Here is a 25,621-nt window from a genome sequence, read left to right as displayed (position 1 = left end):
ATGAATGAATGAATGAGAAACAAGATGACAAGTTGATGTTTTCTGGGTCACAGGCATGTTGAGAAGTTGATTTTTTCTAGATTGTGGGGCCTCAGATTTGGGCTGCCTTTAAAAATGTTTCTTCCTTCATATAAAAAATCAACTTCTCAACATGCCTGTGACCCAGAAAACGTCAACTTGTCATCTTGTTTCTCATTGACTCACTCTTCATTCATTTACACAGCAAATGTAAATGAGCGCTGTGACCATTTATTTATCCGACACTGTGATACGTGTGGGGTACACAACAGTACACAAAGGCTTTCTTGAAGCTTACAAGTTATCTGGCTTATCTCAGCTTAAGGTTCAAGGACACCACGTCCCACTAATTTCCACTGGCACTTCCTTTCCCACTCAGCCCACATGCTGGCCTCAATTCAGCCAAACATTCCATGATCCACCATCCTCCAACCGTTTCAACTACTTCAAGTCTATTTTCTATTGATGTCCACTGCCAATCCCATATTAGTCCTTCCAGTTGCCGTAACTTAATCATGAGGAATTTCTGTGTATGTGATTTGTTTATTAGAATGAAATATGTAATATTTGGGAATAAAAGTGTAACCAAGAGAACATACCACTTTGGCAATGACTCACAGCATCTAATTAATTCTATAGAGCTTCCCCCAAAAGCAGAAGTCACTGATTTACTTTTAAACATTAGGTGTCATTACCATTGTCAATACATCAACACCAAAAATTGCTCTTCTGATAACTTGTAAACATAATTTGCAGGATCTTGAGGAGTGCAGGTGAAATTGTTTATCTACTGGCCTAGTAAAGACATGTATACTTTTTCTCTTATTTTCACAGACACGTACTTACTGGTGGACTTTTATCTCCTTACTTACCTTACTTAGTATCCCTGCCACAGCCTGAGAAGCGAATCAAGATTTTAAAAGTTCAATAACATCCCTTGGACTCTTCACCTCAAATTTTTACTTTTGTGTCCTTGGAAGACCAACCATCATTGCTAGCAAAAGTTTTCCCATTCATTCATGTTTGTATAATTGCACTGATTAAAAAAATGCCACCTATTGTATGAGGCAATGCTGATTCAGCAATTAGAAAAACATACTTGGTCTCTTCCCTCTGGAATTCTTGAGTGTTCCATGTCCCTGGCACGGCAGGCAACATGGTAGAGTTGGTCTAGCTGATTAATTAAATGGGAGATTCTAGCATGACATACTTACTCTTCAACATCCAGCTGGTGGTTACATTATTCCTTCACTATCTCATTTCTAGCTCTGTACTACCTCCCTGGGCAAGGGATATTGAATAGTAGATACTCAACATGCCTCTGTGCTAACAGGCATAAGGAGATTCATGCTAAAGCCGGAGTAGCTGATTATCTGGTCCTTTCTTAGACCTCAAATACCTAAATCTTAAATTAAATTAGAATAAAACAGCTATATTTTATTCTTATCAACAAAGCAATATGGGTTTATTGTAGAAAAATAAGGAAAATTATATAAACAAAAGGGGAAAAGCCATCAGGAATTCCACTTTTAGAGACCCAATCATTTTTGCAACGTTTTGTTGAGCACATAGATATTTTTGTCAGTCACTGGACAGAATCCTAATTCTCATTTCCAGTATTTCTATTTCTCTCTGTTTTTATTTTAAATGGCCACAGCACTCAAATCAACAAACCATTAAAATCTACATTTGAACAAGAGTTTCCTGCCTTTCCTCCATTCAGATGTTGAAATATTTAATTGTACTGTAGTGCACATAATAAAAACTTGAGGACAAAAGGGGATGCTTAATCCTGATGCTGGAATAACAAAGTGTTATTGTTTCCGTAAAGTCAGATGTCCACTTTGTTTGCCAAATTTCTTCTCAGAGGGAAGACACTCCCCTTCAGAAAAATGAACATGGATAGTATCATAAGTTTTATGCCATGATTTAAATTAGGAAAAAGTACCCTATTATTTTCTGTTATCTAACATCCATCTGCCCTGCTTCACGTTCAGCTATCCTTGCACAGTGCACCTTCCTGCAACAACCAGGGGACATTTGAGCCTCAGAGCTTCTAACACCTGCATCCTCCTGGTTGATTGTCCTGTCACTCCCTGCATCTTGAATGGCAGAAATTCCCCTCTCTCTCTCCAAGCTCAGGTCATCTGTGTTCTTTGCCCATGCACTCACACTCTGTCTCTCCATCCACGAGGTCACAGCCCACAAATGGCAAGTGGCTCTTTCCAAACCAGAACACAGCAACTCCAGTGTCTCCCACTTAGTGGCTGCTCTGTTACTGCCTTTTGATTTTCAGAATTAAAACCACTGAAGGGAAAGTATTGAAAGGAGAATTTGGCATAAGATTGAATGTTATTCCCTTGTCAGGATGCTATCTAAAGGAAAATAACCTTTATTAGCACACACATACATATATATCCACATATCCATGCACAGAAACACATTTATCACACACCCAAAAATGTGATAAAATGCTTTGGGAAACATGGAAGTTTCCATGATAAAATAGTGAGCTCATTGGTTGATTTCTGCCCAAATTATGTTTACCGTTACTATGCACCAGGCCCTATTTCAAGAATATCAGGCCAGGCATGGTGGCTCACACCAGTAATCTTAGCACTCTGGGAGGCCAAGGTGGGTGGATCACTTGAGCTCAGGAGTTTGAGACCAGCCTGAGCAAGAGCAAGACCCTGTCTCTACTAACTATAGAAAAACTGAGGTAAGAGGATCGCTTGAGCCCATGCTTGAGTTTGCTAAGCTATGATGCCTGGGCACTCTACTCAGGGCAGCAGAGTAAGAGTCTGTGTCAAAAAAGAAAAAAGAATATCATATATTAACTCATTCAATTTTTATAAGAACTATTTTATATAAAGATAAGCCAGATAGGAACCAAGATGTACAGAACTATGGGGTTAATAGTTAAGTATCTTATAGAATAGATAATAAAAGAAAGCTACTTTTCCCAGTATATTTAATCATATAACCTGGTGATTATAAACTCCCTCAGCATCAGTTATTGCTTGTGGAGATAGTACAGACATTTCTCATCTTCTAAAATTGAATCCATTTTTATTATATGATCCCATTTATAGTTTTTCTCACTACACATTTATAAAAATGTCTATTTTTTTTTTCTGGCAAGAAATCATTAAATTTCTCATCAAATCTATCTGAGTGGCCCTACCAAGTTTCTGAAGTCAGTATCCATTCATCAATCCTTTTTCCCTGAGAATACATCCTAGAAATAGTCTCTCATGCTTTCACTATCTTTTTCCTAAATTTTGAAAAAAAAAATAAGAAAAAGGTACTGACTCCCATCTGATAATATCACATCAGCAGTAAAGAAACAGATTTCTTCATTTCCTAAAGTGACAGATTTCTTAATTTCCTAGAGTTAGTTTTAGTCTCATAAATTCTTGACTAAAGCATGTAAAAACTAGAAAATAGATCTTACCTATACGTGGCTAAAAGAATGTATGTTTCTCTGCAGAGACTGGACTAGGGCATTGAAAACGTATTTATTGAGAGAAGTCCTTCAGGATCTAAAGCCCAGAACACAGAAGTTACAGTTTTGTTTTGTAGTGTTCTCTGTTTTTCCAGCAACAAATATCCTATCAAGAAGGGATCAAGAAAGAACTGTCTAATCTAAACATTTCCCATAATGATAATATGGTGTTGGACTATGCTGAGAGTTAGTAGGCTCCTTTTTGGATCTCTCAAAGACAAGGATCACATATTTTGGAGTTTGCAGAGAGATTTTTGCACTGTCTGGAACTCTACACTAGATTATGTCCAAAGTGCCTTGCAGTGATAAAAGTTATTAATACTCTTGAAGCTGCTCAGATTTTCATGCATTTGATCATTTCATAGGGTAGGCTGATGCTCCACAATTTACATATTGATTGAATAGAAGCAAGTTTAGGCATTATGTATTCTTTCTTTTTTATTTTTACTTAAGAGATGAGAACAATTATTGAAAGCTTCCTCTGTGTCAGGCACTATTCTAAGCACTTAACACCTCACTGAAGTAATTTTTAGTATTATCTTCACTGTATAGATTAAAAATATGAGGAAAACTTGCCCAGATCCACATGAGTTGCAACAAGTTTAGAATCTAAATAGTCTATTTTGTTGGGAGGACCGAGGTAGAGGGAGAGATCTGGCAAAGAATTTAATTTTTACTTTTCAACCTTAAGAACTTTTATACATTTCAAAGGTTGATGTTATACATTTCACAACAATGATGCAGTTTATTTATAATTTCTTTAAATAAAGTAAACTTCAAAAAAAATTTTTCAGTATAAATAATTTACACTTAACCTTTGCTGAGTATTTATTATGAGTGAGGTTAAGAGCTTTCCCCAGATTATTTTAACTATTTCTCTCCGTGCCCCCCAGGGAGGCAGGTGAACCTGTTATTCCTACTTTATGGATGAAACTGAGGTTTGGAGAAGGCCAGTGCCCTGGGAGAGATCACACCACTAGGCTATATATGCAACAAGGGAGCCAGGTCTTTTTAATTTATATCCCTGTGATATGCTGTTGTCTATGTCTTCTTCCCATTTGACCTTTTCAAGGATTTGGGAATAGAATATTCTTATTTTCCAGAGAACAGAGATAGGGGTCTCTGAGTTCTTGCCCTTCCAATGTCAATGTAGCAAAACCATATTAGAGCGTGCCTGCCCCTTCTGGGCTCTCCCAGCAAGCGTCTCGTCAGTCCCCTGGGTATCCTTTGCTCATGAACTTCAAAGGGCTAGATGCATCTTTCCCTCTAATCTGGCCTCCGTTTGGAGGAAAGGCAGACAGCTGGGTTGTTTTCTCTCTTAAATGCAGCCTGGAGCCCTGTATCTCCCCCCAGCAACAAAGCAGAGAAATCGTGTTAGCCCTACAACAAAGACATCATTGGAAATTTGATCTCTGAGCATCACAGCAGCAATCTGTGTCTCCACAGCAGAAATACCTCCTCCCTTCCCAGGCCCTGCAGTGAGAGGACTACTGATTTTGGACAAAAGCATGTATTAACAAATGGTCTGATTTGGCCGGCGTCCTCTATTTTCCTCCCTTTGCTCTTCCCTCACCCCATCCCCTCCTTCAAACTCCACTTTTCTTTTCGGGTGCTTACACATTTATGTCTGGGTCCTCACTAAATGATAATGTAGCTACGCAAAAACAGAATGCTCCCTGCATGGTCCAGTCCCAGCAAGACTGCAAAGGCTACCCAAGTTTGGTGACCAAGAAAGCCAAATACGCCAAAGGACCATCTCCCCAAACAGGCTCTGATTTTTTCTGTTCCTGTGTCAACAGAAATGATTAGAAACAGAAAATGGTTTCTCATGTTTTATACTGAGTCTATTTCCTAAATCTTGAAGAAAAGCAGCATGTTATTTTTTTTCCTCTGGTTCTTTCCATAAATACTCCAAAATAGTGTTGTTACTTCACTAAGAATTCTGTTTTGTTACATTTTTTTATTGAGAAAATGAAATTCGTTTGGCCTTTAAAAGCTTTGGGGTTTAGCAAAGGGATTCAGGATACAATGCCCCCACATCCTTTTTGTCACCCTACAGGCCCAAGCTATAACTGGCCAACAGTAGGAGAGAGAATGATGTTGTATTTTTGTCACTAAATCACTATAGTTATAATTTTTATCTTACTGTGGTTAAGACATTTAACATGCGATCTACCCTTTTAACAGGTTTTTAAATGCATAGTACAATGGCAGCTACAAGCCCAGTGCTGTCAGTAAATCTCTAGAGCTTGTTGTCTTGTATTACTGAAACTGTCTCCCTAGTGATTAGCAGCTCCCCATTTCCCCCTCCTCCTACTCACTTGCAAACACTATCCCACTCTCTGCTTTTATGAATCTGTTTTTAGATATTGTATCGATTACAAATTGAGGTAATCAGGTTGCACACGTAGGATGAGCAACCTTTCTCAGCCTCTACTCAGAAAATTCAACCCATTTAACAAGTCCTTGTCATTCTCTCCAACTTTATAAAGGGTGCACATTTAGAGTTTTTAGTTATTCTGGGTACAACGTAGGTGTAGGAAAAATTTAAGAAATGAATGTCAAGGTTAAAAATCCTCACAGGTTGACTGTGTGATTTTGTAAGCATGTAAAGTTTCCTACTCACAGGGTAGTTCCTAAAAGTCTCTCCCATTCTTGGTAAGATGACAGAGTCTTCAAAGGTTTTCATCATTCAATAGTACTGTGAGAGAGACTTAATTCTGATGAGTTGTTACTGTCATTTAAATATTATAAAAATACAGAAAGGAGATAGTTATTTTTATTGCCATCACTTAATTTCATAATGGGTATCTTTAAAGGTTGGATAAATCAAGTGGATGACTTAAAACAGAACTCACTACAATATTTAAATATGGACAATCAAAAGGAGAGAATTTTTTGTGCGGTTATTTCACGTTGTGATATGAGTCCATAATGTTTGGACAAAGAAGGGGAATGGTTTAAACTAGTAACTCCTAAAAATTGGTTAACATCTGAATTATCCAGGAAGGTTCTCAAACATTCTGCATGCTACAAATTGAATGTTTCCGAATCCCCCCAAAATCACATGTTGAAGCCCTCATCTCCAATGTATTTGGAGGCAGGGCCTTGGGGAGGTCATGAGGGTGGAGCACTCATGAATGAGATTAGTACCTTTTTAAAATGAGACAGGAGGACAAGAGTAAAAATGAAAATGAGAGCAAGAGAGAGCAAGAAAGCAAGAAGGAAATGAACTTTCTCAGTCATGTCAGGAGAGAGTTAGAAGACAGCTGTCGGCAGACCAGACCAGGAAGAGCCCTCACCAGCACTTTGATCCTAAACTTGATCTCATAGTCTTCAGACTGTAACTACCAATGTCTGTTGTTTAAGCCTCCCAGTCTGTGGTATTTGTTGTAACAGCCTGAGCTAAGACCCTCTAACCCAATCCTCCTTCACCTCAGACATAATAAATCAGAATATTTAAGGGTGAAATAAAGGAAATAGTTTTTTGAAAACATTCTCCTGGTGATTCCCAGATACATCTCCCATCACTGGTCCCAAACTAATGAGCGGCCCTGTAATCTAGACACTCAGAAGCACTCAACACTTAGTTCACATTGTGTAGTCAGGACTCATGGTATGAGAAAAGATAAGATTATAAACAATACATGCAAAATATAAATCTGAGACAAAATTTTTGTTTATCATTGTATGTGTATAGAGTATATTCTATTATTAAGTTTTCCTCAGAGATCCTCAGGGTTTACTTAAAAAATAACTAACTGGAATACATGTCATATACAAGAATGTATTTTTGTTTTATGAAAAGATGACTAGGAAATTAGTTTTTTTGTAGGGATTTCTGTGGTAATTTTCTAGTCTGGTATATACTTTTAAACAGCTTTTCAATGCCTTCAAAGGAAGGAAGCAAAATGAAATTGTCTACTTCAACTCAGTAGATTCTTAAATTGAATTCATTTTTTACTTAATAAGAGGTAGGAAATTGTTTCTGAGGCTCTCCAGAGTTAAAAATGTTTTTCTCCAAAACATGAACACATATTGAGCTGCGAGAACTAGAAAAGGTCTTCCGAAGTCCAGCAAGCTCTATTTCTGGAAATTTAAATCCCTTATTTACAATGTATTTTTTAATCTCTGTGTTTTATCTCCTGGGAGAAATAAAAAAATTAAGCAAGTATCCCTGTTTCCATGCTTGAAAGAGTCTCATTCATCCCAGTATTACATTATCTCCGTGTTTTGTTTTTTAACTTAAGGCAAAGTTTGTTAACAAATATTCATAGTATTTTAAGCTATTGCTGATTTTTGTCATGTCTACTATACATTTGCATCTTGTCTGATAGAGGATTCCATAATTCAGTCTTTTCAACAATAGTAAGTAATTCTTTTTTTAAGAACTCCTTTCTCTACTCAAGAAATGATATGTAAAACTGACCTCACATGAATTTCATAATAAAAAGAGAACAGTTTGGAAAAAATAATGAAGCAAGGGATCTAACATTTATATACTATTAACTGAAAGATAAAAAAGTAATTACTTGTTTTATCCAGACATAATAAAACATAAGCAAAAATTCCCTAAATTGCCCACGCTTGAAGATCTGCGCTTACTTTTAACCTACGACTCCCTTTCTTGTCTTCATTCAAGCCTTAAGATTTGTTAGCATTTGTTTTTACAGATAAATCTCACCCATTCCCCTCATCATGCCATTATCACAGTCTCATTCCGGTTCCTCATTCTTAGAATTTCACACCCAACTTCTCAAACGCCTTCCTTCACTCACCTCCTTGTTATCGTCCTTATTTCTTGGCATTCAAATACATCCTGTAGATACCTACAGATTAATATTACTTGTTAAACTGGGGTAGCCATTAGTTTTCTCCCCCAGATTGAGAGATTTTCTATTTTTATAGTGAATTCATTCATGTTTTCATTTTAAAAACTTTATCTGCTTTCTTTTCCTTTCTGGTTCTGTTTACTGTTTTCTGTGCTTCTTACACTGAAATGCTGACTCCTAATACCGTTTGGGTCCCAGCACCCTTTGTGACGATATTGTCTATGTCCACGCCTCCCTCACCCCTCAAAGAAATACACTCAATACTTTTGGCTCTACATATGACAATGCTATAATCATTAATTTATACAAGAAGGAAGCTTGTAATTATAACTTTATTAAAAGTAGAAGCTTTTATTACTCTAAGGTCCTTTTTTTCAAATTTAATTATTTTTTGGAACAATTTTCTAGCATCATATACTTCTAACTCATGCATTTTGTACAGGTAGCACTAGCCTGGTATGTATTTCTTCATTTATTTATTTTTCATTTTTAACCCATATTCAAATCGTAAGAGAATTGTCTTCTAACATTTTCTGAGACTACACATTTTGGGGATATTATTTTACCATTTGTTGATAATTTTGGAGAGGCTATACACAAAGTCAATCTAAATTTTCTATTTATGAAATTTTGTTTGTTTTTATTGCCTTTTATTTATTCTTTTTTTTATTTGGGGGGATTCTTTGAGGGTACTGGTGTGTGCCATACCTTTTGGGGGCAAGACACGATTGTAAGAGGGTCTTTTTGCACTAACAAATGCAATCAGTATAACCTGGTTTCTTATTTTTATGAAATTTTTATAAGTACTTTTTTATAGGTAGTTACAGGTAATTTCTTAAAACTTGATCAGAATGCTGATAGAGTAGTTTTCTTTTTATTGGTTTTCAAATCCAAAGTGTTCACCAGGTTCCATCCAGATGTTAGCTATGTTTTATTAATTTTTCCTGGTATATGATAACCTGTTTTAATCTGCATATTTAGAGTTGCTTAATCTAAAAGAAAAACCAATCTTATCTCACTTTACCACATGGCTGTGCTCCACTCGCTCTGATCTCTCTGTCAGGAAGAATGGTTATTTGCGTGTCTCTGTTGGCTGACTTCCATACATATCATCCTCTCCCCAGAGCCTCTTTTCATCTCTTCCTTTGCATAATTGGAGACTCACTCTTGATCTCTGCATAAAGGATTCCTTTGGCTGCAGAGTTCTGGTCTTTCCTACTTCTAATTCCCTTCAATCCCCTCCTTGGAGCCTCACCCTGCTCCCATCCCGACCCTGGAGTCAATCTCTGTCTTCAGACCCTGTTCCATGGCTATGGTTGCACTTGCCCTGGTAACTCATGGAGAAATTGCTTCTAGAGGCAGGCAATTCTGTCGTACCAATAGCCTGCTCTCAACGTTAGCCTTCCGACCTTCACGCTGAGGGGCTCTTCCAGCATTTCTTTTCCTTATTTCACATACAGATCTCTTAGAAAGGGAATTGCAAACTGAAACTTGGCTTTGATTATCATTCGAATTCCATCTACATTCAATCTGTCAGAAAAGCCTTGGATGCTATAGCCTAAGAACAAAAGAAAGGTCCTCTTCTTTTTTCACTAGTGGGGTGTAAAGATTTTTCACTATATAAACTCCTTTGATCATGTAGTTGATATGTGAGTGAGGAGGCAAGAGGCAAAATTAGACTCCTGAACTCAACAGCCAATTTTCTAAAAGAACTTGCATTGACGCCCCTCCCCCCCTACTTCGCTTTCAACATTTATAGCATTCCTGAGGTGGTTTTTACTGTAAGAGGTGGATCTTATCATCTGTTTTTCAGATGAATTTGTTAAAGGTTAAGTCTTTATGAAGCATATAGGACAAAATCCCATATTATTATTTTTATCTTCATTACTGTAAAAGAGAGAAGGTAATTCACAAATATTTTTTAAAGGCAGAATTACCTCAAAAGCATATTTTTTTACTTTTTAATTTTGAGGGTTTTTTTTTAGAAATGGGGGTCTCTGTTGTTGAGGCTGGAGTGCAGTGATAAAATTGTAGTTTACTATAACCTCAGACTCCTGGGCTCAAAGCAGTCCTCCACTTCGGGAGGCCAGAAGTTTGAGACTAGATTGCAACATAGCATGAGCCCCATCTTTACAAAATACTTAAAAATAAGCCAGGCACGTAGTGCATGCCCGTAGGCCTGGCTACTCAGAGGCAGAGGTGGAACGATTGCTTGAGCCCAAGTAGCTAGGCCTACAGGCATGCACCACTGTGCCTGGCTAATTTTTCTGTATTTGGTAGAGATGGGGGTCTTGCTGTGTTGCACAGGCTAGTCTCAAATTTCTGGCCTTAAAACGATCTTACCACCTTGGCCTCCCAAAGTGCTGGAATTACAGATATGACATGCTCAAAAGCATATTAAGCAATTTATTCAAAACTATAATCTGAATTCTTTAGGAAACACTGTAGATAGGTAAATATTGTTGTGGATATTTGGAGATATATATAGATACACACACAACAGATAATGCCTATCTATCCATAATCATTTAAATTCCCCTATTTTTTCTGGGATATAATTATTTAGACTTTATCATGAGAAAACATAAAATAAAAATAAATCTCTGTACTATAATTATCTGTCAAGACACTGTTTATAATGATGAAATACCAAAAAAGCAAATGTGCAATGATAAAGGGGTGGTTGTAGACATCAGGCTACATTCACTAGGTATGGTGTTGCATAGTCAAATATAATTTTTTAAGTCAGAAAACTATATAGCAATATTTAAAAATGTTTATGATAAATATTAAATGGAAAAACCAGTATAAAATTGTTGAACACCATGACTACAACTATAGTTACGCTTTTTAAAAGACTACAGAAAACACAGAGATGGCAAACATCTGTGTTAAGTCATTAGAACCCTATCGTTTCTATCATCTTTCATTATTTTAGAATTTAAACATAAATTTAAAAAAATTAGCTGTTTGCAGGGCAGTGCCTATGGCTCAAAGGAGTAGGGCACCGGCCCCATATACCGGAGGTGGCAGGTTCAAACCTGGCCCTGGCCAAAAACTGCAAAAAAAGAAAAAAAATTAGCATTGGAAGAGTTTTCAAGGGATCAAAACTTCTTTTGCAGGTAGATCCTTGAGACAAGTTAGAATCATATAATGTGGCTCAGACTCAAAAATGTTGATCCCAGGGTAGCAGAGTGGGCAATTATTAATCTCTTAAAACACAAGACTATGGTTTCCCAGCCAAAATTAGAAAACAGGACAACTCACTACATATCTCTGGGCTTATGTGTTTATCTTTCATGGAAGATTTTTAGGGTCTGGGACCATCTCTTTTCCTCACTGAACATCCAGCACCTGGCTTATATCACAATATAATGGTGTGGATATGAATTTTTCTTCACAAACTTGAAATCCATGACTCTTTTCTCTTGGGTTAATTTATATAACCATGGACATTCTGAAATTATCTGAGCATCACTGATTAAATAATAATAAATAAATATGTACACACATGCATAGCTGCACATACACACATACACACAGTGTATGCAGGAAGGAGAAAAGAAGCAAGAGGAACAAATTTCAAAGAAATGTCAGACTTAACCAAGAAGAAAATGCTGCTCAAGGTTTTGGTTTGCTAAACTGCAAGCAAATGATGATGTTTTTGAGCAGAATTTTTTTTAAAGTATATTTTTCTTCTTTTGAATATCTTGCAAGTTTTATCCAGTTATAATACCATACCATTTTACAAGATATGATTTCTCCTCAACTTTTATGGAAATTTTAGTATAGTCCTTAGGTGACCACGCAGCTAATTCTGCAAAGATAATTATGTCTTCTATGGACATATAAGAGGATCTAATGTGCAATTTTACTTTTTTAGTTTTTCTCCAAAGTCAGCATTTTCCTTCTTCACTCTCTGTTTTTGTTAATGCCTGGGTCAAAGTACACTGCAGAATATTTAAAATTCCAATCTAGAAAGGTGCAAAGAATGAAAGCCAACCTGTCAAGAAATAAATACATGTTGTTACTGAAGTGGTTTGATTTTTCTTTAGAACTGATGAAACGTAATCTTTGACTATGAAAAGCTACTCTTGCTATCTGCATCAGGGGTAACTGCCACAGTTCACTCTCTCCTCTTGCAAGGGATATCACAGCACAGTTGCAGCTATGAAAATGTTAATCATGAACTGAAAATAAAAAAACAGCCACCTGTTAATTTTCAATCCCTTATTAGAGGTATTTTTCACAACCAGGAACACAAAAGCCACTGGTACTCAACTTCCATTTCACCACTAGGGCAGAAATCAGGCCTAGCTGATGCCAGATTGAGAAATAAAGCTTCCCAGCCGGCAAGTGAGTATATTCTCGCCTCCTTAACACGGTCCCTGAAAGATGATGCCTGAAACTGAAAATTTTACCCTATGGTATTTCAAGAACTTGGGATCTGAGTTCAGAGTTATCGCAACATCCTGCCAGAGGACCTTCCAGCCAGGGGGATAACCCCTTGATCGGAGATCCAGACCGGCGGGGCGACTCCAGCTAGGCCATCCACGTTGGTCTGGAAAGCTTCAATGACAAAAAGGTGTTTGGCAGGGCACTGCTTTGCTTGCAGTGTGGGAACCCTAATGAGGGCTGATCCAGCAGGCCAATTAATAAAATGAGGAATAGTTACCTAAGAGCAATCCGTAGGGGGCAAAGAGGGTGGGGTAAAGCCGTGGGGTCCTTCCTGAAACCTGCTGAAGCAAGGCTGCCCCCCACTCCTGCGCATTTGCCAAGAGGTTTACCCAGGCAGTCGCCTGGGTGCGGAGGGGGCAGGTGCAGCCACTGTCATCACGCGCACCAGCTGCATCCCTAGCCACCTGCCCCCCCTTCACCTGCTGGCAGCCCAAGCGCGGCAGGCCCCAGGTCTAGCCAGCGCTCGGCGTCCAAGGCCGGCCAAGGCACACCCCGCGGCGGGCGCCCCAGCACCGGGCGTGCAGGAGCGGGGGTCGGGGTGCATCGCGGCTCCTAGTATTGCAGCTGCGCGGGCGCGGAGCCCCCAGTGCTGGGTCGCCCTTCCCCTCCCCCACGCCGGGCGCAGGCCCTCAGCCCCTCAGCGTCCCCGCGCCCCGGGCTGCCCCGGTCCAGCCCCGCTCAGGGGCCAGCAGGCTCTCAGCCCGGGCCTCAGCGCGGGGCACTGCGTGGGGCAGCGGGGGCAGTGACCAACCTGTAACCCCAGCTCTCAGAGCGGTCATGGTGCCCGCGGGATGCGGCGGCGGCGGCGGCGGGATCCGTGCCAGGCGCGGCGCCCACGGCGGGCGGGGACGCGGGCCTCTCACCGACCGCGGCTCCGTCAGCGCGCTCGGCCCGGCTGGGGCCGCGGCTCCGTGCTCCTGGTGTCACTGGTGTCGCTACCGCCGGGGCGCGGGGAGGGAGAGCGAGAGTTTGGGGGCCTTTTTTGTTTTTTCTCTTTTTGAGTTGGCTTTGCTGCAGGGGCTGCAAGGATGCGCAAGGCGGAAGGCAGGGAACCGCCGGGGAGGCCGCGCCGCGGTCGGTGGCTAGCGCGAGGGTCCTTCTCTCGGGCTGCCGCCAGCGGTCGGTCTCACAGCGACAGCGGCGCTCTCATCTGGGGCTCCTCGGGGCCCTCCGTGCCCGCCAGCACCGGGGGCTGCGTGTTCTGGAGCTGGGGACACGCAGGGCGCACGCAGGGGCCCGGCACGCGGAGGCCCGCAAGCCCAGCGTGCGCGCATGGGGTCTAACTCACCGCACACGGTATCAACCAGGATGTTTCACCCTGAGTCGCTAAATTATGACTGCATCGGTCACACGTATCATAGTGTTATCATAGTTTCTAAATCTGTAGACATTTTTCCTTAAAATTAAATTGAATATCCATTTATAAATTGAGTTACCCCCACATGCCCTGTAAGTTTGGAGAGTCAAGTGCGCCTAAAGCTCCCCAGGGCTCCCAGCAGAGCAAACTTGGGGAAATCCTGAATCTCACGCGCCGGCTCACACCAGGGGACATACTCCCGCTCAGTCCCACTCTCTGAAAGGTTTCCTTCGGAGCTGGCATCTTGCCATGTGGGCAGATACCAAAATCACAGAGCAACCCTTGCCCAGTGGTTGAGCAAGTGGAGAGAGAACTGAATGATATACCCCTCTAAAAGATAAATGGCACACAAAGAGCAATTGCCATCACAAAATGTTATATCCCAAAGGATAGAGGTGATAATATTATGCACACGTGCATTTAAAAAATGTATTTTCACGTTACCTCTATTTAATTGTTACCATATGTTAAAAGCCTACTCACACTCCACTCACATCCACAATCAACATTAGCACTTTTTATTTTTTGAAAGAAAATTTAAAAATAACTTTTATTTCATGAAATTGTTTCATAATCTGAAGATTTCAGAAAGAAGTATGTAAAGAGCTAAGTTTTTAATTAGATGCTAAAATTTCTTATTGGTACATAATATTTGCTATTTGCACATGTTTATTTGCCACATATGATATTTTGGTACATGCAGGGAATGTGTACGGATTAAATTAGTGCACTTGTAGCCATCAAGAGCCAGCATCCTCCCCAGCATCTATTGTTTTTTATCTTTTTAATAATAGTCCTTCTAACTGTGGTAAGATGATATCTCTTTGTGGTTTTAATTACCGTTTCCCTGAGGAGTAGTGATGTTGAGCATTTTTTTGTATACCTCTTAGCCATTTGTATGCCTTCTGTCTTCTCATATTGAGAAATATCTATTCATGACCTTCACCAAGATGATGAGAATGTTGATGATTACTGTTATGTTGTTGAATTCTTATATGTTCTGAATATTAGTCCCTTGTCAGAAGAATAGCTTCTAATTACTTTCTTCCATTCAACAGGCTGTCTCTTGGTTCTGTTGGATAGGTTTCCTTTGTCTATTTTTGGCTTTATTGCTTATGTTTTTGAGGTTTTAGTAATAAAATCTTGGCCTAAACCAATGTCTTGGCGTGTCTCTCCTACATACTCTAGAGTTTTGAGTTATGTTTAACTCTGTTATCCATCCTGAGCTGATGTTTGTGTATGGTGAGAGATAACATTTCATTCCTCTGCTTGTGGATATCCAATTCTCCCAGCGCCATTTATTGAAGAGAGTATCCTTTCCCCAATGTATATTCTTGGTACTTTTGTCAAAATCAGTTGTCTGTAAATATGTGAGTTTATTTCTGTTTTCTCTATTCTGCTCCATTGATCAAAAGATCTGTCCTCAACTTCAATGTGTCTGTTGTTTTGCCAGTACCCTACTGTTTTGGTTACTATAACCTTGTAGTGTGATGCCTCCGTCTTTGTTATTTTTGCTCAGTATTGCTTTGGCTATTCAAACTTATTTTTGGTTCCATATGAATTTTAGGATTTTTTTTTTCTATTTAGATTTATTTTCAGTGTATGTGTGTCTTGAGAGGTAAAGTATACTTCTTGCAGACAACATATAGTTGCTTTTTAAAGAAATCTGTTTAGCCACTCTGTGTCTTTAGATTGGAGAATTTAGTCCACTCACATTAAATGTTATTATTGGTAGCTAAAGACTTAAGACTATTATATTGTTATTTAATTGCTGATTATTTGGTCATCCTCTCTTCCTTTGTTGAAAGTGATTTTCTCTGGTAGTGTGCTTTAATTTCTTGCCTTTTCCTTTTTGTGTAAAGTAGGTTGTAGGGTTTTTGATTCGAGGTTACCATGAGGCTTTCAAAAAATATTTTTTTTTTCTTTTGAGACAAAGCCTCATTATGTCATCCTCAGTAAAGTGCTATTGCTTCACAGCAACCTCTAACTCTTGGGCTTAAAGATTCTCTTGCCTCAGCCTCCCAAGTAGCTGGAACCACAGGTGCCCGCCACAATGCCTGGCTATTTTTTTTTTGTTGTTGTTATTGTAGTTGTCATTGTTGTTTGGCAGGCTAGGCTGGGTTCAAATCCACCAGCTCCAGTGTATGTGGCTGGCGTCCTAGCTGCTGAACTAAGCCCAAAAAACATTTCATAACCAATTGTTTTAAACATGTCACAACTCTGCTTACAAACAAAAAAATGAATTAGCAAAGGGAAATTTAACTGAAATTATACCCTTTCCCTCCATATATACCTTCTCACTTTTAAATTTTTTGTTGTTTCCATCCATATCTTCTTACATTATCTATCAAAAAGTTATTGTGGTTATTTCTGATAGATTTGTTTATTAGTCTTTCTACTCAATATATACGTGGTTTACATACCACAGTTAGAGCAATAGAGTGTTCATATTTGTGTACTTACTGTTACCAGCGAGTTGTATATCTTCAAGTTATTTCTTATTGTTTATTAACATCTTTTTCTCTCACACTGAGAATTCCTTTGTATCATTTCTTACAGGACAGACCTGGTATTGATGAGGCCTCTCAGCTTTTGTTTGTATGAAACAGTCTTTATTTCTTCTTCCTGTCTGAAGGATATTTTTCAAGGATATAATATTCTAAGGTTAAAGTTTTTTCCTTCAGTACTTTGAATATATCACACCACTTTCTACTCTCACACCATTTCCACTGAGGAGTTGATTACTATTGGAACTCCTTTATTTGCTGTATTTTTCCTTTTTCTCACTTCCTGTAGGGCCTCTTTTAATCCATGACCCTTGGGAGTGAATTATGAACTGCTTTGAGGTTGTCTAGCTTGTATCAAATCTTCTCAGTGTCCTATGATGTTCTTGTACCTGAATATTGCCCTCTTTCTCCAGGTTTGGAAAGTTCTTTGTTATTATTTCTTTGAAAAAATGTTTTACTCCAGTCTCTCTCCCTACCTCCTCTTTAAGGCTAATAGCTATTAGATTTGTCCTTTTGAAGCTATTTTCTCAATCCTGTAGGCATGTTTCATTCTTTCTTATTCTTTGTTCTCTTTTGTGTGTTTTAAAATAGCTTGTCTTCAAGCTCACTAATTATTTCTTCTGCTTGGTCAATTCTGCTGTTATGAAGCTCTGATGAATTTCTCCATTTATTAACTGAATTCTTTAGCTCCAGAATTTTTGCCCTGCCTTGGATCTTGAGGGACGTAACAAATGTGATAAGTTCCTACTGAGGATAAAATTGCTGGGTTGGTAGTCTTCACTTGCCAGTGATATTCTAGATGAAAACCATGAGTAAGTCCTCATCTTCTCATGAGTCAGCATCTTCAGGCAGCCATGAAGCATCTATTCATATTTTAAATATTTTTCTCTAAGGCAATGTTTCCAAGAATTCCCTGTTAATAAGGATCACCAGGGCCATCTTAACAATTTCCATAGCAATTCTAATGAAGTATTTTCAGTAGGATAGGCAACTATGGAAAATTTTAATATAACAACATCCCTTTGAGTAAGACTGTTTCAGGAGTTGGAACCTAGACCCAGGCACTCGTTTTCTGACGGATGTGTACTTGCTCACTTTCTTCCCTCTTCTACAAGTCCCACATTCCTCCATTATCCTCTGGACACTGGACTCATTCTGTCATCCACATAGGCCCTCTATGCTTATATTGCTCAGTGTTATCTGAATCACTAAAAACATGTAAGTGCAAGTCGGTGGTAAAACACCATCTGCTGAGTCACAACTGAGGTCTTTGTAAGGTTATCATATGGCCAGTTAATGTTTCAAGTAGTGCTACTGGCATTGAAACCAACCATAGTTTGGAGACAGGCTCAGCATACCCTTCAACAAAAAATACAAGAAGAAAGGGTATGTTCATGGGACGATCACATTAAACCTCAGAAAGGCAGAATGCATGACTTTCAAACTGAGCAGATATATACTGAGGCAAGAAATGCAATTGATTTCTTTTCTAGAAACATAAACTGCATAATGGTATGGTAGAAATTATAAAGGACACCCAGGACTTGGAAAATCATGTGATATGGAAGTTACATGTGAGCTTCACAATGTGCGTACCTTACAAGGTGATTGAAAAATGTCTTACCTTACCATTTTGTTCTACTTTAGTATTAAATTTTCAGAAGAAACCAGGTTTTAGAAGAAAAAAAAAAAAGGAAGGCTATGAAATCAGGAATAAACAGTAACACCAATTAAGCACTCATGCTGGGAGCAAAACAGAGTTCTCGTTGTACTGAGCAGCAGCTGAGCCAATGGCCCAAAGGAACCTGTGGACTTCTAAAAACAAAGGTCATCTTTCAAGTGAATCACTCCCTAATAAAATGATGCATGTTTTGACTGTTTAATGAAAGCTGTCTACCGGATAGTAGAAAATCTCTGAATTGCAAAAGTAACCTTGAGGATCTCATTTGTATAAAGTATCTTAGTAAATGCCTGGTAACCAAGAATTTGGACCCCTCAGGATTGATGGTCTGGGTAACTCTGTAAAGTGGCTACTCAAAAGCACTGGCCTAAGGAAGAGGGAGCTACAATGGGTGACAGAGAAGAGAGGAGATGAGCATCATTTATTGACTTGGGAGCAACTGTAGCAACAGAGTCTGTTGTTCATTTCATTAATTCTTCTCTTGTAACCTCCACCCTGCCCCCAGAAATTGGGACTAACAAGAATCCTAGATAAATTGTACCTGGATGGAATAAACTTAATCTGAGAAGCAAGCAGATCTGACTACTGAGACATAAGGGGTGGACAGTGTTGGATACTGTGGAAACCACAACCCAGACCTCTATACCTGGCCAGTGCCCCCGTCAGCCAGCTTCTGTTAGGATTACTGCTGACTGCTCAGAGAAAGGCCTCTTCAGAAGAGGATGCCTCTTGTGGGAAGGTGAAACCCCACCCTGGGGGAAATCTGAAGTCACTGACAAGGGGACATAGTTGTACAGAAAGCTTGCCTTCTTGCCTCTAGGTGGACCAACTCCATGATGTAATTCTCATGCAGATCTCCTCATAGGTCCAGAATAAAGCTGAACTCCACCTTTGTATATATTTGAAAGTAGCATGGCTGGTGTACATTGTTTTGATTGCTCAGATTATTGTCTTATATGTGTCAATGAAGTATGAAGCATGCAGTTCAATATTTTGCATTAAAACTGAGTAAACTCAGTTTGTGTTGGCTTGATTTCTTAAGTATTGGGAAAGGTTGTAAAAACCCCCCACTATAATTGACGGTTTATTTTTTGTTGTTTTTCTGTCAATTTTGCCTTTTAAAAATGATCGTAGGGGATGTTAACAGAGTGCATGCAAATTAAAAATTGCTATATTTTCCTAATAAAATAAAGCTTTGGTCATTCTAAAGTGACTTTATATCTGGAAATTATTTTTGCTTTAAAGGGGTATTGGTATAGCTGCACCAGTTTCCTGCTGCTATACATTTTTTCACCCTTTTAAATTTTAACTTTCTGTTCTTTAAGCATCTTTTTTTTCCCCCTCTAGGTTAGTAAAAACTTCAGCCTTTTACATCTGTCTCTTTACTTCCACCATCCTAATGTTTGATATGTTTCTGATTTTGCATATTTGTCTTTTAGTTGAGTATTTCACCAATAAATTTATCTTTCCAAATTTCCATTAGTGAAAACCTGCTGGTGGCAATTTTCTTTTTGCTTATATGTAATGTTATCAATTATTAGCTCTTGAAAGGTAATTTTGCCTTAACATCTTAAATTCTACTTCAGTTTAGCATTTATTTTATCTCAGCACATTGAATATCTTCCACCATGGTATCTTCTAACCAATGTTTTTGCTTTTGAGCAGTCACTGCTCAATCCGTATGTTTTTCTGTTGAAGTTAATCTGCTTTTTTCTCTGCTTTCTCCTTTGTCTTCCTTTGTCTGCAGATTCTTTATGATGGATCTATATGTGGATGTGGATGTCTTTTTATTTATTCTGTTTGAAATTACTTAGACTTTTGGAACTCACGGATGGGTATCAATTTTTGACTCCTTGTTTCCGCCTGTCCTCCTGGGCCCTCAATTTAAATGGATCTTAGGCATCTTACCTAAAAAATTTGTGCCAATGCCATCTTATAGTTACAAATTCTAATAGATGTATCAAAATCCTAAGCTACTTTCTCCCACTCAGCATTATGTACCTTAAATGTGTCCATTAACATGGTCAATCAAAATATGTTTAGTTCCTGAAAATTTATTTCATATTAGGGACAAAACATATATTTAAAAGCAAAGTATATAATATGGTATACTATCATATAAAATTAAAATGCTTTTGAAACAGTGATTTTGAGTAAGTAGTAACTTTGTCTTTATATGAATGTAAGCAATTCAGACTTTTCTGTAAAGAAGAATGATAAATGGTATTTCCTACTCATGATACATTCTAGTCTGCTTTTTTCTTCTCCTGGCAATAAAGCACTATTTGGTACATGTACCCACAGCAAGGTACTTACCTTTGCGAAGCACAGAGACTGTCACATAAATGACTGTTTCATTTTCAAAAAATCTAGTTGTTTTTTTTTTCTTTTTCTTTTTTTTTTTTGAGGTGAGATCTCATTCTGTTACCCAGGCTGGAGTCCAGTGGTCTCAGTGTTGCTCAATGTAACTTCAAACTCCTTGGCTCAAGTAATTCAGCTACTTCAGCCTCCTGAGTAGCTGGGACTACAGGCACCTGCCACCATACCTCAATAACTTTTCTATTTTGGGTAGAGACAGAGACTCATTCTTATTCAGGCTGGTATGGCTTCAATCCTCAATCCTCCCACTTTGGCTTCCCAAAATGCTAGGATAGGGGCATAAGCCACGGCCGAGCCCCAAATCTTCAATTGTGTCTTAAGTTATTTTCTCCAGTGAAAGCAAAAGCAGACAGATTGCACAGACAGGCAAATAGAAACCAAGTCTTATTTATAATTACCAGCTACTTTAGATCTGAAGGAAAAGAAGACTTTATACCTTTTTTCCTCAAGAATAAGAGGAATTAGAATTATCTGATTAGATAATTAAGAGTCATTATTAGGCAGGGTGGTACACTCAGAAGTCATCTGAAACAAAGTACTTAACATTTGGGGAACACAAGCTGTTTGAGACATTAGCAAACATTTTACAATATGTAGTTTCTTACATAGCACTTTGCAGGTACCCTGAGCATAGCGTAAAAGTTGCTATGTCACAGAATCTGGAGATCTTCATCACAAAATTTGAAATTAGGACATTGACTCCACTACTTCACTGAAACTGTCCAGTTAGCAGTTTGCCTACTCTTGGTCCTTGGTGTGCTGTTAGCTGAAAAATGATCAGACACACTGAGGCGACGTAAGTATTAGATGAAGTTTATGGAGGGATAGCAAGATAGGTTTGTAAAGCAAGAACAAGACATGTTCACCATAGATGACAAACGGGACCTTTGTGGTGACAAGACGCCCTGGTCACGGTTTGGGGTCTTATTTTATACCGTCAAGATTGGGCCCTTCTTGTGGTATGACAAGACATAATAATGACTTGATAATTAGTCTTAGGTTACACTCTAGGTCATTTTCCAGATCCTGTTGTGCTTGGGCTGCCTGGCCTGTGGCCTGGGACTACCATGCAGGTTACAGGGTGTTTGTTCCTCCTTCCCCAGGTGTGGTAGTTGCTGGGGCAAGATCAAGGTGGGACACCTGCCCCTGATATTTTTTCTTCATGTGTGGCAATTGCTCAAGGCAGCACAAAGGCAGGTTTCCCACATTTGTCCCTAGAAGAGCTGGAGGTCCTAACCATCTACCTAACAAAACATGTTCACGTAATTGCAAAGCAATGTTTCCCGAAAATTGGGAAAGCATGTGTGCTTTTGCACATGAATGTTAATGTTTCAATATCAGTTTCTTGATGTTAAAATTATATTCTAAATAAAAATGTTGGCTGTCTCTAGTTTTCTTTTTTTTTTTTTTCTGTGGTTTTTGGCCGGGACTGGTTTTGAACCCACCACCTCCGGCATATGGGACTGGCGCCCTACTCCTTGAGCCACAGGCACCGCCCTGTCTCTAGTTTTCTATTATTCACAAAGGTTATCGATCAGTTGGCTAGACTTCACCGGGCAGAGACAATGCTTTCCATACACTGGCAGGTGCACTGAACAGCGTGACCTCATCCTTGCTGTTAAAAAACTTCTGCTCTAGTAGCTTCAAGAATGTCAGTCCTTGAAATTGTCCTTCCTCTTTCCCCACCTCCTTACTCTCCTCCTTCTTTCAAAATACTATCCACCCTCAAGCACTGTGGAAATAAACAGGTAATAAAATATTGAAAATAAGTATCACAAGGGTTGAAAAATGGAGAATGCGATGCACGGTTTTAATAAACATTGTTGTACTCTTTGTTGTGCAAGACAACTGAAGAGATTTAAATTAATAATGTTAGAAACCCTGGGCTACTTGTTTCATAAATGATGGCTGCTGCAGCATTCAACTATATTTATTAGACACTGTAATTTTAAACATGATAACCTAATTGTCCAGGCTAGTTTGGGTAACCAAATCTGTTTGAAAAATGAATTATGTTTCTTTGTGATTATTACCTTATGCCAGTCCAACAAGTGGGAAAAGAATGAAAAAGAGCAGAGTGCTGGCATATACAACAATGTGAAAAAACCTCACCAAAACACTGAGGAACCTTACACAAAAGCATTAAGACTGTATGATTGACTCAATATGCACTTTTTTTGGAATAAGGAAAATTAGCAGTGTAAAAAAAGTCACAACAGTGGTTGAATCTAAGGTATAGCGACATTGGGAAGGAACATAGAACAATTTTCAGGGAATGATGATAATATTACATATATTTGAACAGTTTCTTTATTAATACAAATTTTATATTAAAGAGAAGACTATAAAATATATTAAGTTATAGTTGATATGTATACTGAATTATTTAGGCAGACATGTATAGTTGTCTAAAATTTACTTTGAAAAGTGCCAAAACTGAGATGGATTGATGGATGGATGGAGGAAGGATTACATGGATGCATATGTGATAGAGCAAGTGTAGCAAACCATTAATGGTAGTATCAAGATGGTAAATATCTGTGAGCGCACTGTACACTTCTTGCAATTTTTCTTATGTTGGAAAATTTTCATAATAAATACAAAGTCTGACGATTAACTGCACACATATGTTGGCAGCACTGTACAAACAACTCAGTAGGGTTTCATAACCTTCGTATATCAATGTCTCACAGTTGTGCTCCTATAGACTTGTGGTTTCTTGCTGAGTGGCATTTATTATTCTTGTTGTATGTTTTTACATACTGTCACAAGAATGTCAGAGCTTAGACCAACAAAAAAAATTTGCAGATTTCTTGTTAAACTTGGCAAGAGTGGAAGTGAAATCAGGAAGATGTTGGTCCAAGTGTATGAGGATAATGCCATAGAGAAAATGGCAGTGTACAAATGGATCAAATGTTTTTCTGAGGGAAGAGAAAGTGTCACTAAAGAAGATGCCAAGATGAACAGTTATGAGCAGAACTAAAAAAAATTGTGAAAATTTGTCAAGTTGCATGTCAAAATTGTTGTCTATGAGAAGAGTAACAACCAAGTAAACATTGATAGACAAACAGTTAGGAAAACCTTTTTTTCTTTTTTTTCCATTTCAGGTTAATATGAGGGTACAAACCATTAGATTACAATTTTTGCATTTGTTAGGTGAAGTCCCTGTTGTAGTTGTGCCCCTCACCCAAGAGGTATGCCATGTACCCCTAAGTTAGGAAAATCTTAACTGAAAATCTTGACATGAGAAAGGTGTGGCTCTTGCATTACAACAATGCACCAGCTCACACAGCACTGTCTGTAAGGGAGTTTTTAGCCAGTAAACAAATAACTGTGTTCACCCTCCCTCCTCATCTGATCTGGCCTTCAATGACTTTTTCCTTTACCCAAATATAAAGGAGATATTGATAGGAAGATTGTGATGACATTCAGGACATCAAGGTTAATACAATGACAGCTCTCATGGCCATTCTAGAAAAAGAGTTCCAAAATTGCTTTGAAGAGTAGATTAAGTAGGTACTGGTGTCATTGTGTAGCTTCCCAAGGTGGGTACTTTGAAGGTGGCCATAGTGATATTCAGCGATGAGGTTTTAGCACTTTTTCTAGGATGAGTTCACAAAGCTAATTATCAGACCCCATATGTGGGAAAATACAGCTAGAGTTGGAGCAGTTCTTCCTCTCACATCTCTTCCTGCTCTTGCCAGGATTACTTCTGTTTCCTCCTAAATGGGATGCCTATTCCTATGGCTCTCTCCTACACATTAAAATCTGTTCCCAGCACCACTGAACAGAGAAATAAACAAATATGTATTATGCCACTCCTCCTCTCAAAACATTGTGCATGAGCCCCATCACATGCAGGGTGAAATTCCAACTCTTCACTCTGATTCATTGTGCCCTACCTGACATGGCCCCCGTTACCTCTCTGACCTCTCCCACTGCACTCCTGTCCATGACGTCCCCTCCAGCCACAATTACTTCCTGCCATCCCTGGAACTATCAAGCATGTTCTACCCTGCTGCCTTTCTACCTGCTCTTTTCTCTGGAGTCCTCTTCCTCTTTTGGGCTCAAATGATCCTTCTGTTCTTTGGTATTATCTTCTCCGTGAACTCTTCCCTGTCTACCCCGTCTAAAATTTCATTGCCCCTAATTCAAATTTCTTATTTTTCTTCTTTTAAAGAAAATCTTAACTTCTTAGTTCTTTCACATATCTAATAACACTGTCTAAATTTTGCTTATTTATCTTGTTCATTGTCTACACTGATGGAATAGAAGGTTCATCAGGGCATCCTTGCCCTGTTTGTGTCTGTTTATCCACTGTTCTATTATTGGTACCCAGAACAGTGCTCAGCACATGCTCGACACTAAATAAATATTTGTTGAATGAATAAAGGAATTTCTTGGAGTCTTGGCTCTCATCTTCTGTGGAAACAGACTAGTATTATAGAAATACATGACTGATTTAGTACAACTGAACCATCATGGAAATTTTGGAATAGCCAATTAGAATTAGAGGTAAAAATGAACGTTTACTAAACTTTGTGCCTGGCCAGTAAGTTCTTCTCCAAAGAGTTTTAACAGGATAGCAACCAGCCAACCAGCCTCAACAGCTTTAGCAGAGATTGTACATCACACCAGAAGAAGAAAGCATAAGTGTGAAACATTACTTCATAGAATTTACTCTCTACTCTGACAGTTTTCCTTTGTAAAATCTAAAATATATGCTCTTTGAGAGTAGGGATTTCCATCAGTGAAGTTCACTGCCGTATCCACTGCCTCAAAACAGACCTTGTATACGTTGTGTTCAATGTCTATTATTCAAACAATGATATTATGAATGTTGATGTTGCTGTTATAAAACGCATTACATTTTGGATATGATTA

The 25,621-nt window shown here is 38.7% G+C and overlaps 2 protein-coding genes across 5 annotated transcripts in view; one reads left to right on the top strand and one right to left on the bottom strand.

Annotated features, from left to right (window-relative positions):
- The window catches only part of NALCN (sodium leak channel, non-selective), a 334,788-nt gene extending 321,047 nt beyond the window's left edge, over nt 1-13,741 (bottom strand). For 2 of the 3 annotated variants that reach the window (XR_008374579.1, XM_053563366.1), the window contains exon 1: nt 13,565-13,676. The gene's annotated coding sequence lies outside the window, so the exon portion shown is untranslated. Of the gene's footprint in view, nt 1-13,564 lie in introns of all 3 variants that reach the window. The other variant, XM_053563365.1, reaches the window with a different exon arrangement.
- Nucleotides 12,676-25,621, top strand: part of ITGBL1 (integrin subunit beta like 1) — a 282,440-nt gene continuing 269,494 nt past the window's right edge. Inside the window, exon 1 of one of the 2 annotated variants that reach the window (XM_053563368.1) lies at nt 12,676-12,711. The gene's annotated coding sequence lies outside the window, so the exon portion shown is untranslated. The remainder of the gene's footprint in view (nt 12,712-25,621) is intronic. The other variant, XM_053563370.1, reaches the window with a different exon arrangement.

The sequence above is a fragment of the Nycticebus coucang genome, chromosome 15 (genome assembly GCF_027406575.1).
Source record: "Nycticebus coucang isolate mNycCou1 chromosome 15, mNycCou1.pri, whole genome shotgun sequence".
In the NCBI taxonomy this organism is placed as follows: Eukaryota; Metazoa; Chordata; class Mammalia; order Primates; family Lorisidae; genus Nycticebus; species Nycticebus coucang.
Note: the sequence above shows the minus strand (reverse complement) of the source record. Positions and strands in the feature narration are given on the sequence as shown.